Source organism: Astyanax mexicanus, chromosome 12, assembly GCF_023375975.1.
Source record: "Astyanax mexicanus isolate ESR-SI-001 chromosome 12, AstMex3_surface, whole genome shotgun sequence".
Taxonomy (NCBI): Eukaryota; Metazoa; Chordata; class Actinopteri; order Characiformes; family Acestrorhamphidae; genus Astyanax; species Astyanax mexicanus.
In genome coordinates, this window is record NC_064419.1 from 21053498 (window position 1) to 21067059 (window position 13562).

The 13562-nt window shown below is 36.3% G+C and overlaps 1 protein-coding gene, 1 long non-coding RNA gene, 2 other non-coding genes and 1 pseudogene across 4 annotated transcripts in view; 2 read left to right on the forward strand and 3 right to left on the reverse strand.

Moving 5' to 3' along the window:
- Nucleotides 1–13562, reverse strand: part of opn7d (opsin 7, group member d) — an 81473-nt gene that overhangs the window by 13205 nt on the left and 54706 nt on the right. The window lies entirely within an intron of this gene.
- LOC125806169 (uncharacterized) lies at nt 478–4448 on the forward strand. The gene is made up of 3 exons (XR_007441464.1): nt 478–775; nt 2480–2557; nt 3945–4448. It is a non-coding gene; the product is annotated as an uncharacterized LOC125806169 (long non-coding RNA).
- LOC125806240 (small nucleolar RNA U3) lies at nt 11562–11775 on the reverse strand. Its single transcript, XR_007441527.1, has one exon. It is a non-coding gene; the product is annotated as a small nucleolar RNA U3 (small nucleolar RNA).
- On the forward strand, nt 12839–12952 carry LOC125806241 (small nucleolar RNA U3; annotated as a pseudogene).
- LOC125806238 (small nucleolar RNA U3) lies at nt 13279–13490 on the reverse strand. The gene has a single exon (XR_007441526.1). It is a non-coding gene; the product is annotated as a small nucleolar RNA U3 (small nucleolar RNA).

Consider the following 13562-nt stretch of genomic DNA (forward strand, 5'->3'; position numbering starts at 1 on the left):
CCAACTCGGCTGTTATGAAACTGAAGGAGTGTAGCTCATGTAATCAGCCTCAGGTGAGAGGACACCAGCAGTGATCTGCACACCATGAGTCAGGACGACACACGACAGCAGGGCCGAAGATGTGCATGCCGGCTCAGCATCAACAACAACTCTGCAAAATCTGTATCTGAAAGACCTTTTTAGCTACAATCATGATGCTCAAATCTTTAATCATGATGCTTCAACTGAACCACTGCAGGGTGTGCCAAATTGCTTTATACGATATATTGTTTTTATTTTTAAAACGTCCATATCGTGATAATAGCAATATTCTGCTTGAAAGACATTTGTTTCTGTTTTTTTTTTTAATGATTGTGAAGCTTTAAAGGTCTTTTTATATATATAAAAATATAATATAATATTTAAAAATGGAAATTATTAATAAACGTTTTTTTTCACATTGTCAAGTTTATGCTTATTGCAGACATACCCTTATTGTGACAATTACTGTCCAACTCAATTTTCAGTGCGTTTTATAATCTGGTGCGCCTCATGTATGAATTTTACCAGTCAAGTCGTAAGGAGCAGTAAAGTCACTCTGCTAAAGTCCAGCTATTTACAGGAGTTTCAGTTCAGTTCTCCAGCAGTATTAGCATTAGCTGCTAAGCGCTAGCTCTTTTGCCATTTAGAGGTGAGAATCATCAGCCTGTATCCTGCTTCTAACCCCGGATAGCACTGCTGGAGCAGCTTTAGCATTAGCCGATAACTACGGTGCTAGCTCTTTTGCTGTTCAGAGGTGAGTATATTGGACTGTAGTTTGCATGTTTACAGTGTTAAAACAAGCTACGTGGGAAGAAACGCTAGCTAATATCGCCCTGGCTTACTAAAACACTCAGGGTTCCTGAGTGGGGCTTTTGGGTGGCATTAGCAGCTAACCGCTAGTGCTTTACTCACCTAAATAAACAGTTTTCGGGAGAGAAATCTGTGTAGATTAACATCCAGCCCTCGTTTGACTTGTCTGACTCGTCTGCTTTTATTTATTTATTTATTTTTTTAGAATTACAGTTCTGTTCACTTAACTTAGCTTAGCTTTACAGGTGAAGAAACCTGCTGAATTTAAAAGGAACACCCTTGTTCCTACTACTAGTTACTACTACTAGTTACTAGTTTGCATAAAGTGTGCTTTATTTGGTGCGCCTTATGTATGAAAAAAGACCAGAAAATAGATGTTTGTTGATAGTGTGCCTTATAATCTTATAATCTGGTGCACCTTATAGTGCTAAAAAAAACTCAGTAAATGTGCAGTAGAGTAATATTAAAGAACGTCTCAAGTCATGCTCCACAAAAGTTACATAGTGCAGTAGCAGCGTTCTGGCTCTGAATGGCAATGATAAAGATATGAAAATGATATTGAAGCTGCTACTGTAAGGTGAAAATGCTACATAATGTTGTTAATTGTTTAAAATTGATATACACAGTATAAACAAACATCCATCTCCCAGGGCTTAAAAATAGCATGAGGACATTCAAGTGAGCCATTTGAATAATGCACAACACCACAGAAATCAGATCAGCTTCGTTGAAGGTATTTTAAGATTTTCATTATTATTATTAGAATATCATCAAAACAGTTGTTGAGAAAAGTATTCTTATCACGCTTTGCTGATACTTATAAAAGGCTCCCACTGCTACATTCACCTACGTCTAAAACAACGCACCCCGGATTGCTGCAAACCTTGCCATGCAGTTAGGTCTCAGACAGATATGTAAATGATTGCAGGTGTGGTTTGACTACACACAAGAGGGTCACAAGAGGGTGTAATAGTGCTTCCCTTGCTATCCTATAAGAAGGCTATCCGCTTAGGATTGATACACTATGGTCATTTCAACTAATTGTCTGCTATCTTGGCTGTTTATTAGACAGCCACCGTCACCTTTGCCAGCAGATATATAACTTAGGACTACTATGACCTGGAACAATATTATCTTCACCAACAAATACAGGGTCTGTTTGGGATCTGATGACGATCAATGTAAGGTTATAATAGTTTTTAATAGAGTTTTTCATTATAGTTTAATTTTATTTCATTTTCTTTTTCTCTTACAATTTAGTTATTTTTAATTAGTTTAATTTAATTAGAGTGGGTTTGCTAGTTATTCAGTTTAATTTTTTATTAGTTCATTTTTATTAGTTTAAGTTTTTTTTTTTTTTTTTAGTTTTTTCATACTTTGGCTTATTTGTTTCTTTTCCATTCCAACAACTCATTCCTGCAGTATAATGTTTTTGTAAGTAAATGTATATAATTACTTATATTATTGTATAAAAAAATCAAATATATTCTAAATTGCTATTTTCTTTTTTCCTTGAAAATGAAAGACAGGACCATGACATCAAATGTTTAATTTGTGTTTTTCCATGGAAAATTGCAGAGCTCTATTGTTCACTGATAAGCACTTTCCTCTACCCTGAAATGACCTTGTATTTCTCTGTCTGTTTCAGAAGCAGCCCACTCATGAAAGCTGCATTTACCATCTGTGTTGACGTGTTGGCTGTGACGAGGATGAGAATCAATATGAGGTGTGTAATGAATAAATAAGTGAATTAGGCGTGTGTGTGTGTGTGTGTGTGTGTGTGTGTGTGGCTGCTGTAGCCGCCGGGAGGTAAAAGGTAATTCAGCCTCAGGTTAGGCTTTGGAATGAGCTCAGTTTGAGATGTAATCTATGACACTGTGGAAATATTTAGTGATGTGAAACCTCTGGGCCTGTAAGTAGTACCTTATATAGACCATTACAAAAGTTCTGGGACACTTGCTCATCCATTGTTTATCCTGAAATCAAGGTTCTGATTTTATTGGTGTCTCTACTGTTAAAAGGGGGTGACAAGACATTTAATAATTTCAGGATTTTGGATGTTGGTCAGGACGCCACCCCACTTCATCCCCAATTCATCTCAAAAGTACTGAATGGTAAAGCATCCAATAGATGCTGAGGCTTTTTAGGCTATGTAGCAGTTAGGGATGCAACGGTTCGGTTCAGGCTGTTTGGTTCGATACACCCGGATGAACCACGATATTTCGGTGCACTCACTAACAGAGCGAACGTACGCTCTCCCGCTGTACATTTCAAATTTTCCGCAGTTATAGTCAGGACTTCTTAGGACCCGGGGAGACTTTTTTATATACTCCTCTTAGGGTGTCTCTCCACAACCATGCAACAACCAATCAGATTTTTTTCTGAATTTCCCAGGAGCATATCAGCATCATGAAAGATTTGAGTGCTATTTAAATAAAACTTTCTTAGCTGCCTGTTCATGACGAGTGAACTCGAAACAGAGAAAGGGACATTTGAAGATGCACCGTCAACTTATAAATCTGCTGTTTGGGACCATTTTGGGACTATTTTGGCAGTATGTGACTGGCTGACAATATTTGTTGGTTGAGTTGATTGAATAATATTCATGTTTACATTTTATATTACTTCACTTTATTTAATTTTGCCTGTTTTTGACTAATGGTGAGAATAAGTGTTCCTTTTTTATAAAAAAAATTGTAATTTGAATTCATCTGTGCCTTTTTTTTTCTGTTTAATATTGGCTCTGCAAGTGGGAGTAAGAACACTTTGTTGATTTGGAATAGAAAGGGCTAAAAACTACTAGCTGAAGCCCTGCTGACAAGAGCTGCCAGTGCTTTACCTCAGCATGTTTTCTCAGTGTCTGTTGATACATCCTGTTCATTTTATTTTACTCCTGAAACAGTAATCCTTAATCGTCCTTTAAATTGACGACAAACTAATTTAATAATTCTCAAAAACCCTATGAAAATGTTCTCACCGTCCTTGTACTTCTGAAATATGCTAAAGCCATTGGAGAAATCTGAAATCTGGAGTGCTGTTTAAATTTTCATGCTTTTTGCATGTTCACTTAGTGAAAAGTGCTGTGCTTGTCCCTCATTCTCTCACTTTTTCAGCAAGAAGACTCAGAGTTTTATGCAGTATGGAAGTTTAGGTTGGCTTCTTCACAAAGCAGCGACAAGTTTAAAGAACAGAACAAAACTTCAGAAGGTTCTTCTCACTTCAGAGACTTCAAAAAGCCAGACGTTTCTAACCTGAGACTGAGCATTAATAATTTATCCATCTCTTTACAAGACAAGGAGGAAACATCTTTGATCTGCTTTCACTGTGATTGGAGTCTAAATATTACATGTAATTTGCAAGACATGTAATGGACATGGTCTCCCACATTAGAACAAGGTGCATGAAAAATGCCTGCACATTATATAAGTCAGGACACTATATATATACAAGCTGGAGAATAATATGAAATTTGTGGAGACAGCCATTTTGTCCTATATGTTTGTCCTTGCTTCATGTAGAGCAAAAACAGAGCAAGAAACCTACACAGGAAAATCCAAAGTGTTAAAATCACAGGGTAAACATATTTAAACATGAATTCAGTGTTTCTTCTAGTTGTGCTGTTTGATTATTTATCCTGTTTTGTATTGTGATTATTTCTTTGGTTTATTTCTGTTTTATCATATATATATATATATATATATATATATATATATATATATATATATATATATATATATATATATATATATATATATATATATATTGCTTGCAATTATGTCCGCCTTTGTGCCTCCCTTGCTGCACAGCCTGACACTAATGCACTCTAATAAAATGACTAAAACTTAATTACTTGACTTGACATGTGTTTGAATGAGGATTGATGGGGTTGGTGTGCAGCTCTGTTGGGTTCAGGTCTGGATATTGACTTTAGACTTTTTCTGGACCCCCACTTGTGTTTTCTTGGTTCTATTCTGTGCTAAGTCTCATTGTTTTGTTGAAATGTAAACCTTCACCCTGACGGTCAGAAAGTTTGAGACCCTGAGCCCTCTAGATAAGCTTTTCTTTCTCAGTTACCTGTCTGACCAATGCTGTCGTGCTCCTGGGCACTTTCAGTGCTACCAGAATATTCTTGTATCCATCCCAAGGTCTGTGCTTCGACACAATCTTGTCTCGCAGGCCTACAGGCAGTTCACTCGACCTTATTGCTTGCTTTTCACTCTGACATACACCTTAGAGAGAGACCTTATATAAACAGGAGTGTGCCCTTCCTGATAACATCCACTGAATTTAATTTGGTCTAGATTGACTCCACTCAAGTTGTAGAAGCATCTCAAGGACCACTGATAGAAGTGGGACGCATCAGAGCTCAGTTGCCAGTGTCATAATAATGGGTCTGAGTGGAATTTTTCTCAATAGATTTTTCAAAACACCTGTTTTTCTTTGTCATAACTGAGTATTCTGTAGTTTAATACATTTTATGACATTTATTATGTTTAAAAAAAGTTCTATTAAAATGTATAAAAACTTATGTTTTCTCTGGGTTGTTATGAGACTACTGTGTCTTTTGGCCTTTAAAACTAAAATAAATGACTATTATATACAGTCCCCTTCAAAAGTATTGGAACGGTGAGGCCAATCTCTTTATTTTTGCTGTAGACTGAAAAATAAATTGGCTTGATATTAAAAGCTGAAAATGGTCAACATTTCAGCTTTTATTTCCAGGTATTTACATCTGTATCTAATACACAGTTCAGAAGATAGCACCTTCTGTCTAAACCCACCCATTTTTCTTGTGAGCAAAAGTGGAACATCTAACTGTCAGGTGTGTTTTGTTGGACAGGTGTGTTCTGTCACATTAATTATTCATACAATAAATAGCGCTGAATGTCTGCGCTCAGTTTCAGATTTGGGTTTTATCTCTGCAGACTGTGCATTTATAGTAAGAGGAGTAACCAACATGAAAACCAGAGAGCTGTGAGTCTATGGGTGAAAAACAAGCAACTGTGAAGCTAAGAGAAGATCAATCAATCAGAGCTATTCCACAAATATTGTCTATAGCCAGAACAATCGTTAGGAATGTCCTGAAGAAGAAAATTGTCACTTGTGCACTTTGTAACAGAGGTCGAACAGGTAGACCAAGTTAAACCAAAACAGTTGAAAACAGAAACATTGTGAGTGCTATAAAGAAAAAGCCTGATGTAAATACCTAGAAATAGAAGCTAAATAGTTGATATTTGGTCCCATATTAATCTTTTACTGTCAAACCCAAGTGTTTTCAGTCTACAGTGGAAATAATGGTGTTGGTCTCACTGTTACAATACTTTTGGAGGGGACTGTATTTATTAATCACTTTTTGGTTTCACTTTTTATTTCCTGTCATGCATGTGGCCACCTAGTCATAGCAAGGCACATGACAGGGTGGACAATTCTTTGCAAAAAATAAATAAATAATAAAACAGTTGATCAACAGTTGCAAGCTTTCTTAAATGTTTATGAGAACTTTTTGTTCTGATTCAAAGATGCATTTTGATTTTCTAAAATTATGTTTATTTACCTTAATGTTTCATCACGACACGGTGGACAGATTAAGCTAAGTGTGAAGGCAATGTAAGAAATATATTTAGGCTGTTCAATATTTAGTTCATATTTAAATTAACTAAATATTATTGATTCATTTACACTAAGCTTAATTTCCGGATTTCTCCAGCACTAGGCTGGAGCATTAGCATTAGCGGCTAACCGGGCTATAAGCGGCTATCTAGGATTAGGAGCAGGCTACAGGCCAATAATATTCACCTCTGAATGGGGAAATAGAGGTTAGCAGCTAATGCTAATGCTACACAAGCCCCAGTGCTGGAGAACTAAACTGAAACTCCTGTATAAAGCTGTACTTCAGCAGAGTAGCTTTACTGATTCTTACAACCTGACTGATAAAATTCATACATAAGACGCACTGGATTATAAGGCGCACCGACAATTTTTTTGGGGAAAATTAAAGGATTTTAGGTGCGCCTTACAATACGACAAATATGGTCCATTCTTAAAGGGGCAGTTATTCCAAGATAAAAAGGTGGACAGGAAATTTTGCACATATTTAAATAGCTTGATATTTTTATGAAAATATAGTTAAATCTTCAAACCTTTAGGAAAGTATCTTTTTTATGTGCTATTTAACTACTCAAAAATACTATTTAACTATTTAACCTGGCAGTAGTGCAAACGTGGCAAAACAACCCACCCCCACATCAAAGAAAACTGTATGAAATGTACCAAAAGTACTTTAACATTCCAACATTTTATAATTCTATATTTGTAATAATGTGCTTATGCATTGTATGTATTGAAAAATGTATTGTTACTGTATGTTTGTATGACATTTAAACAACTATGCTGCAGATACAAAAGGCAAGTTATATTGATATTAAAAATGTTCTAATAAAATGTATCAAACAATGTATATTTCCCCGTCTCTTAACTCTATTCCCTCTCAGCTTCTGCAAAAATAAATCAAATTTCATCCCACTCATGGATGAACACAAATACACAGCTATTTTACATTATTATAAGAAATCAAAGTTCTTCCTAACAGCTGAAGGGGGAAGAACCACAGCTGCTGGAGATAAGAGGCTAATACGATATTGCATTTTATGCTATTATTATCATTTTGCTATTTGATGACTAAAGGGACTTCCAAAGATGTTTGTGCCGAAGGGCCCAGAAATATCCTTCTAAACAGAAAAAAAGAAGAGGAGACTGTCCATTTGAAAAAAGATGCTGCATTTCGCAGCTCAATGAAGGATAGTTGAATTACAAAACACAGAAACGCAGCAAAAAACTGTAGAGAACCAGGGGCATACTTTTTCATTGTTGCCATGCCAGTATTAATTCAGTCAATCAAACAGCTGAGGCTAGCTGTGTGCTTTTTGTGCTAGCTGACCTTGCCTATATTGAAAGAACCATCTGGGAGTGTTCTGAAATGAAATTTTCTGTCCAGAAGCCCATTGTTACAGTCTATCTCTAAACATTTGTCACATCATGGCAATAGTGGCTGTAGGCTGACTCAGACTGCAGGTTGAGTGGAAGCTAAATGTTATGATTTATTGTCATTTTAATGCTTTTAATTTGTAAAACACTTTCCTGTTAAACATGTGATCTGTAAACCAATCCATAGAATTACTGAATTAAAGTAACATTATCTAAATATACTCTAAAAAGCAATTCTGATGGCCTTTAGCCAATACTTAAATAAATACCATGTTTTAAGATAAAAAAAAAATAAGTTTTATAAATTTGGCAGGATTTTTATTTTTATTTATTGTTTTAAGTGACATAAAAAGTTTAAGTTTTTTTCAACACACTTTTCTGACTAACCCAGACTAAATATATTCCGTTAAAACACTAATATACAAAATCAACTTTACAGCAACTTATTTATCTGTATTGGACTTAATAATTTGTAATGGACATAATTTTCACATCCCTCTGATTTCTCCCAATTGGACATGTTGGATTTCACTCTGGAGACGTAGAGAGGCTCCACCAGGCACCAGTTTTAAGTATGTGAGAGATCAGCTGTGTGACCAAAGTACTGAATAAGAATAAAATTGATAATACTGTTGAATATTGACATTGTGTGACTTTATTAAGATAGAAAAGGTTGAGAAAATATATCATATGATTAAATCAACAAGAATAATAAAGCAATTTTTGGTAATAAAAATAAATTAAAAAATTTGCTACACTAAAAAACTAAATTTAGAATCGTTCTCCTTAAGGTGATTTTTAAGTCAGCTACACAAGAAATATTGAATTGCACCATAACCTACAGTAAACTAGTTGCCTCATCTATAATTATTAAGCTTCTTGTTAAAAGTTGGTGTAACTCATAGACTGTATGTAAAGATGGACGCCGTGTCGCCGTTCCCATTCATTTAATGAAAATGAAGCCAAAATCTTCCGCCATTTTGGCGATTTAGAAACCTGAGTCTGCGCAGTAGAGACCAGAGGAGGGAGAAAGACTGTGGAGATTCAGCCTACTCATTTAAATAAACCTGCCCCTGAGGGCTGCCTCCACAGAGCTCACACAGGTCTGCCGAGCCGAGCGGAGTCCAGTCGAGCCGAGCGGAGAACTTATCTGCAGCACGATAAGATTAATATTTTCATAGTAACAGTGCAGTTTGTGCACGTTATGGATATTAACCGTGTACCCAGCCACATGATAGTTCTGTATGTAGCAAGTGGAAGTGAATTAAATACAGCGAAAAAAAACATCTCCAAATGGCAGTGAATGCCAGGACTAGTTATTGCTTTAAACAACGAGACGAAGCCGGTACTGAAGCTCAGTTAATTTTGCCGCTGAGACGAACTGAGCACATTTGGCTAAATTCTGCACGGATTATGCAGAGTCTAAACCAGTGCAGCCGTACATCAGCGGATCTCAGGCAGAGCCTTCATGCTATCTGGGTCAGCTTGCCGCACGCACCGGTGACGGACGAAGCCACCGACCAAATAAAAATATTCATTCTACAGAGTCTAGCGAATATAGTTAGTTAGATAACTACACTAATGTTAGCTAACAAATTAAGCTAGCTATATAATCCAACCGAGATTAAATGTTTCGCCTAAGATCTTGATAATTAATAAAATAAAATGCACACAGACACAGGAGTGGAGGGAAAAACAGCCAGCAAACTTACCGAAAAAACTGCAAAGAACTTTGTCCAGAATGTCTTTTAGAGCAATTAACAGCAGAACACGACATTATTAATACAACAATCTAAATTCAGTTTAGCTAATAAAAAATAATAACGGTAGTACAGTTAGCTAGCTAAACGTTTGACTAACTACTAGTACTAGTCTACTGCTTGACGTAAGGGGAAAAAAAGAACATGATGCAGGTTCTGCTGACGGTCTGTTATTGGTCCCGTCCATACAGTCATTGGTCCCACCCCGGCTAGGTGTAACCCAGCCCTTTTTACAATAACCACACCTTTTTTAAATAGAGCTGAATTCTGTGGGAATATAAAAATTTGACAATATAAGCAGAGGTTACACTAGCTGTTGCATTTAAATAAAGGAGGTAGAATGACAGTATATTAGAAAAAAACGTGATTGAAAGTTGTCTGTTTTGCCATTGAAACCTATGGGGGTGGGTGGGGTTATACAGGTTTCTGCTTTTCCGAACAGCAGGGGGCGCCCGACCTGTGGTGGCTTCACTTTTGAGAGACGATGCTCTGTCCAGCTATATACAGTCTATGGTGTAACTACCTCATTTGAGTTGCAAAATGTACAAATTGTAGTTGAACACTAATAGAGGCCAAACCAACTACTCTGCACTACTGCACATGCTCAGTTTTACTCTTTAGTTAAACAGGGTCTACTGAGCAATTCTGCAGGGGTTTTAACCTGATGTTGGTGATGCTATTTGCATATTGGGCGTGTTCTCCCATCTCTCACTCACCATCAGTGTGTAGTCGTTCCCCACAGACTGACTTATCTTTGGATTTAAATTTCTGTTGTATAATATTTACCTGTCTGTTCTGTGTGTTAAAAGCTATTAGAGCATACAAAATGAACAAAATTAAGAAAAAATGTCATTGACACAACATATTTTAAATTATTGATCCAAAAGGTTAGTCAGTAGAATTTACAGCACATGTTTAAAAGGTTTCCACCTAAAAACATTTTTTATACATATGAAAAATGAATTATCTGATCTAAATATTTGTAGTTGGTGGTGGTTTTCTTCAAAACTTCAAAACTTGCCTTGAAAAGTTTATTTTTTCAACTTCTTAATTTTTGCAGTGTACAAATGTTCTGAAAGTTTTAATTCTAACACATCATGCCAAAGACCTTTTTTCAAACACACTCAAAAGGCAACTCCAAAAATAGAGAATGATCTTTGATGTGAAAATTCTGGTCTTTACAAAGCAAAACAAGAATGTGGACACCTATCCAACAGCGTCACATTCAAAACTGCTGAACTTCACATTTAAAGCTCATCCGATTAGTGGTCTTTTTATGTGGGAGTGTGTTAAAACGGCATGTGAAGCAGAATAGCCTCACTTCATCCCTGCCCAAGGGTCTGTGCTGCCTGCTCTGTGTGTCCCGCTCTAATCCTCTGGCTAAGGCATCAGAAGGACACAGTGCTGTGTAGAGCAGTAATAATGTGTTCAGCTGGCTGCTGCTTGTGAAGAGACAGAGCTGTAAGTATAGGTGTGGAATGATGGGGCTGTTCGTGGAGTCAAAGGAATGGCTGGAGCCTCTTCAGTGTGACTAAAGAAATCATGTCATTTTTCTTCAGTACATCGTGTTTGACCTTTCAGCAGAGTCCTTTCTGCAGAGGAAAAGCACAAATGCCTTTAGAGACAGTTGTTCTGTTTAAGTCAATTTTGGACTTAATTCCATTAAAGTAGGCTAAATTAAGTTTAAAACAAGAGGGAAAGTTTATAATATTCTTTTATGCTCCTATAGTGGAACCTGTGCTTGTCTCCTAGGGGGGCTGGGAGGTTTGTTATTGGAGCGACACACTGCAGACAAGAGGGAGAGCTCTTGTTTTAGCTGCAAAAATATGTTTTAATAAGACTGCTACAACAAATGCAAGCGTGTTTTTATGCTTTAAATGGACTTCATTTTTGTACATGTCTTGTTTAAGCATTAAAGAAACATGACTAAAATGTTTCTTCTAATAAAAAAATTGTTCTACACTTTACAGCAACATGAGCCTCTGCTCCTCTGAAAAGGCTTCTCTTTATACCCGACGTTGGAGCACAGCAGGAACGCTCATCAACAACAGAGAGCAGATGAGTTTAATCATTACTCTCCATCAGATTCACACTCAGAAAGAAGTATCACGACTCGTCATCATGGGTAGAGAGACGTAACACTTTCAGAACAACTTTCCAAGTTAAAAATTATAGAAATGATCCCTGAAAGTATAGTCTTAGTTTCTCAGCTCTACTGACAGAACTCTTCATCTACACTCTACACTTCACACTCACACTAGATCCTTACAAATCTGTAATATCATAGTTGCTGTTCCAGTTACAAGACCTGAGAAACAAAGTTTGAACTGAGTTGTTATTGATCATTTTGTTGATGTTTAGATAAGAAGATATACTTACTTAAGGCAGAACTGTTAAGTAGAGTGGACCCTTTGTTTAAGAACTCCAGCAGCACTGCTGTGTCTAATCCATTCATTTGTACCAGCACAACAGGTCTCTTCACACTTCCAGGGAAAAAAAGTTTGTGAGCATTGCACAAAGTCGAGCAAGCTTTCACAAGATTTCAAACCGGCATACTCGCTGCGATTTAACTTACGGCCTGTCTCGTAAGCTTTCTGTTTTAACGACCAATCACAGGCGTTGTTGAACAGTGTCCTCGGCTGTGGACATGGGGGTGACACCCAGTATGCAAATAAATAGGCGCAGGAGCCAGCAGGAAAGGTGTTCTACTCATTAATGCTGCACAAAACAAAAATAAGACACACCCTACAAATGACCATATTTTAGTGAAATGAATTACTGCTGTCAGTGTAAAACAACTTAATCAATCCACCTTAACTCAAACTACGCCCAAAAGTAGAATAAATGCAAATGATCTAAGTGTGTATCTCAAATAATTTTGTTCATTATTAATTATCTTATCAGGTTAAGTGTTTTCACATTTCTGTGGTATTTAAGTTATAGGAACTTAGTTCATTCAAATAGTAGAGCAGTTAGATTTGACCTTTTCTGATTTTAAATATTGTATTATTTTTACTAATACTCAAATACACTTTTTACAGTGTATATTGTAATCTTTCAGCTTCTTCTTCTAGATCTACTTCTTTTCATTCTTCCAGAATCAATAACTCTAAAAACAATTCAGGTAGAAAGTTTGCTCTAACTTTGTTTGTCAGGTCTTGTAACTGGAACAGCAACTATGATATTTCAGATTTGTAAGGATCTAGTGTGAGTGTGAAGTGTAGAGTGTAGATGAAAAGTTCTGTCAATAGAGATGTGAAACTAAGACTATACTTTCAGGGATCATTTCTATAGTTTCTAACTTGGAAAATTGTTCTGAAAGTGTTACATCTCTCTACCCACGATGACGAGTCGTGATACTTCTTTCTCAGCGTGTTGATGAGTACACACAGTTTTGGTTTGTGAAATGTACTCAGTTACCTACAAAATTTACTTATTACTTCTTTATAAATTTCAAATATTAACTGGCTGAAAATCAAATGTATTTGTTGTTAACATTACTTTGTATGTTACACAGAAAGTACTTTTCTGTGTCTAAACTTTTGGGGCCTGACATGGTTTAATGACATAACTTACTACAACTACTTTTCAGCATTTAAACTGTAATAAATAGTAATCTCATCTTTTGTATGTTTATAAGTATGATAATATATTGCAGATTAAGCTGTGTTAATTTCTTATATTAACATCAACAAATAGATCAACCACTCAGTTCATACTTCTTTCCACCAGACTGTGAAACACAGCAGGAACGCTCATCAACAACAGAGAGCAGATGAGTTTAAAAATGACTCCATCAGATTCACGCTCAGAAAGAAGTATCACGGCTCGTCATCGTGGGTACAGAGACGTAACACTTTCAGAACAACTTTCCAAGTTAGAAACTATAGAAATGATCCCTGAAAGTATAGTCTTAGTTTCTCAGCTCTACTGACAGAACTCTTCATCTACACGCTACACTTCACACTCACTCTAGATCCTTACAAA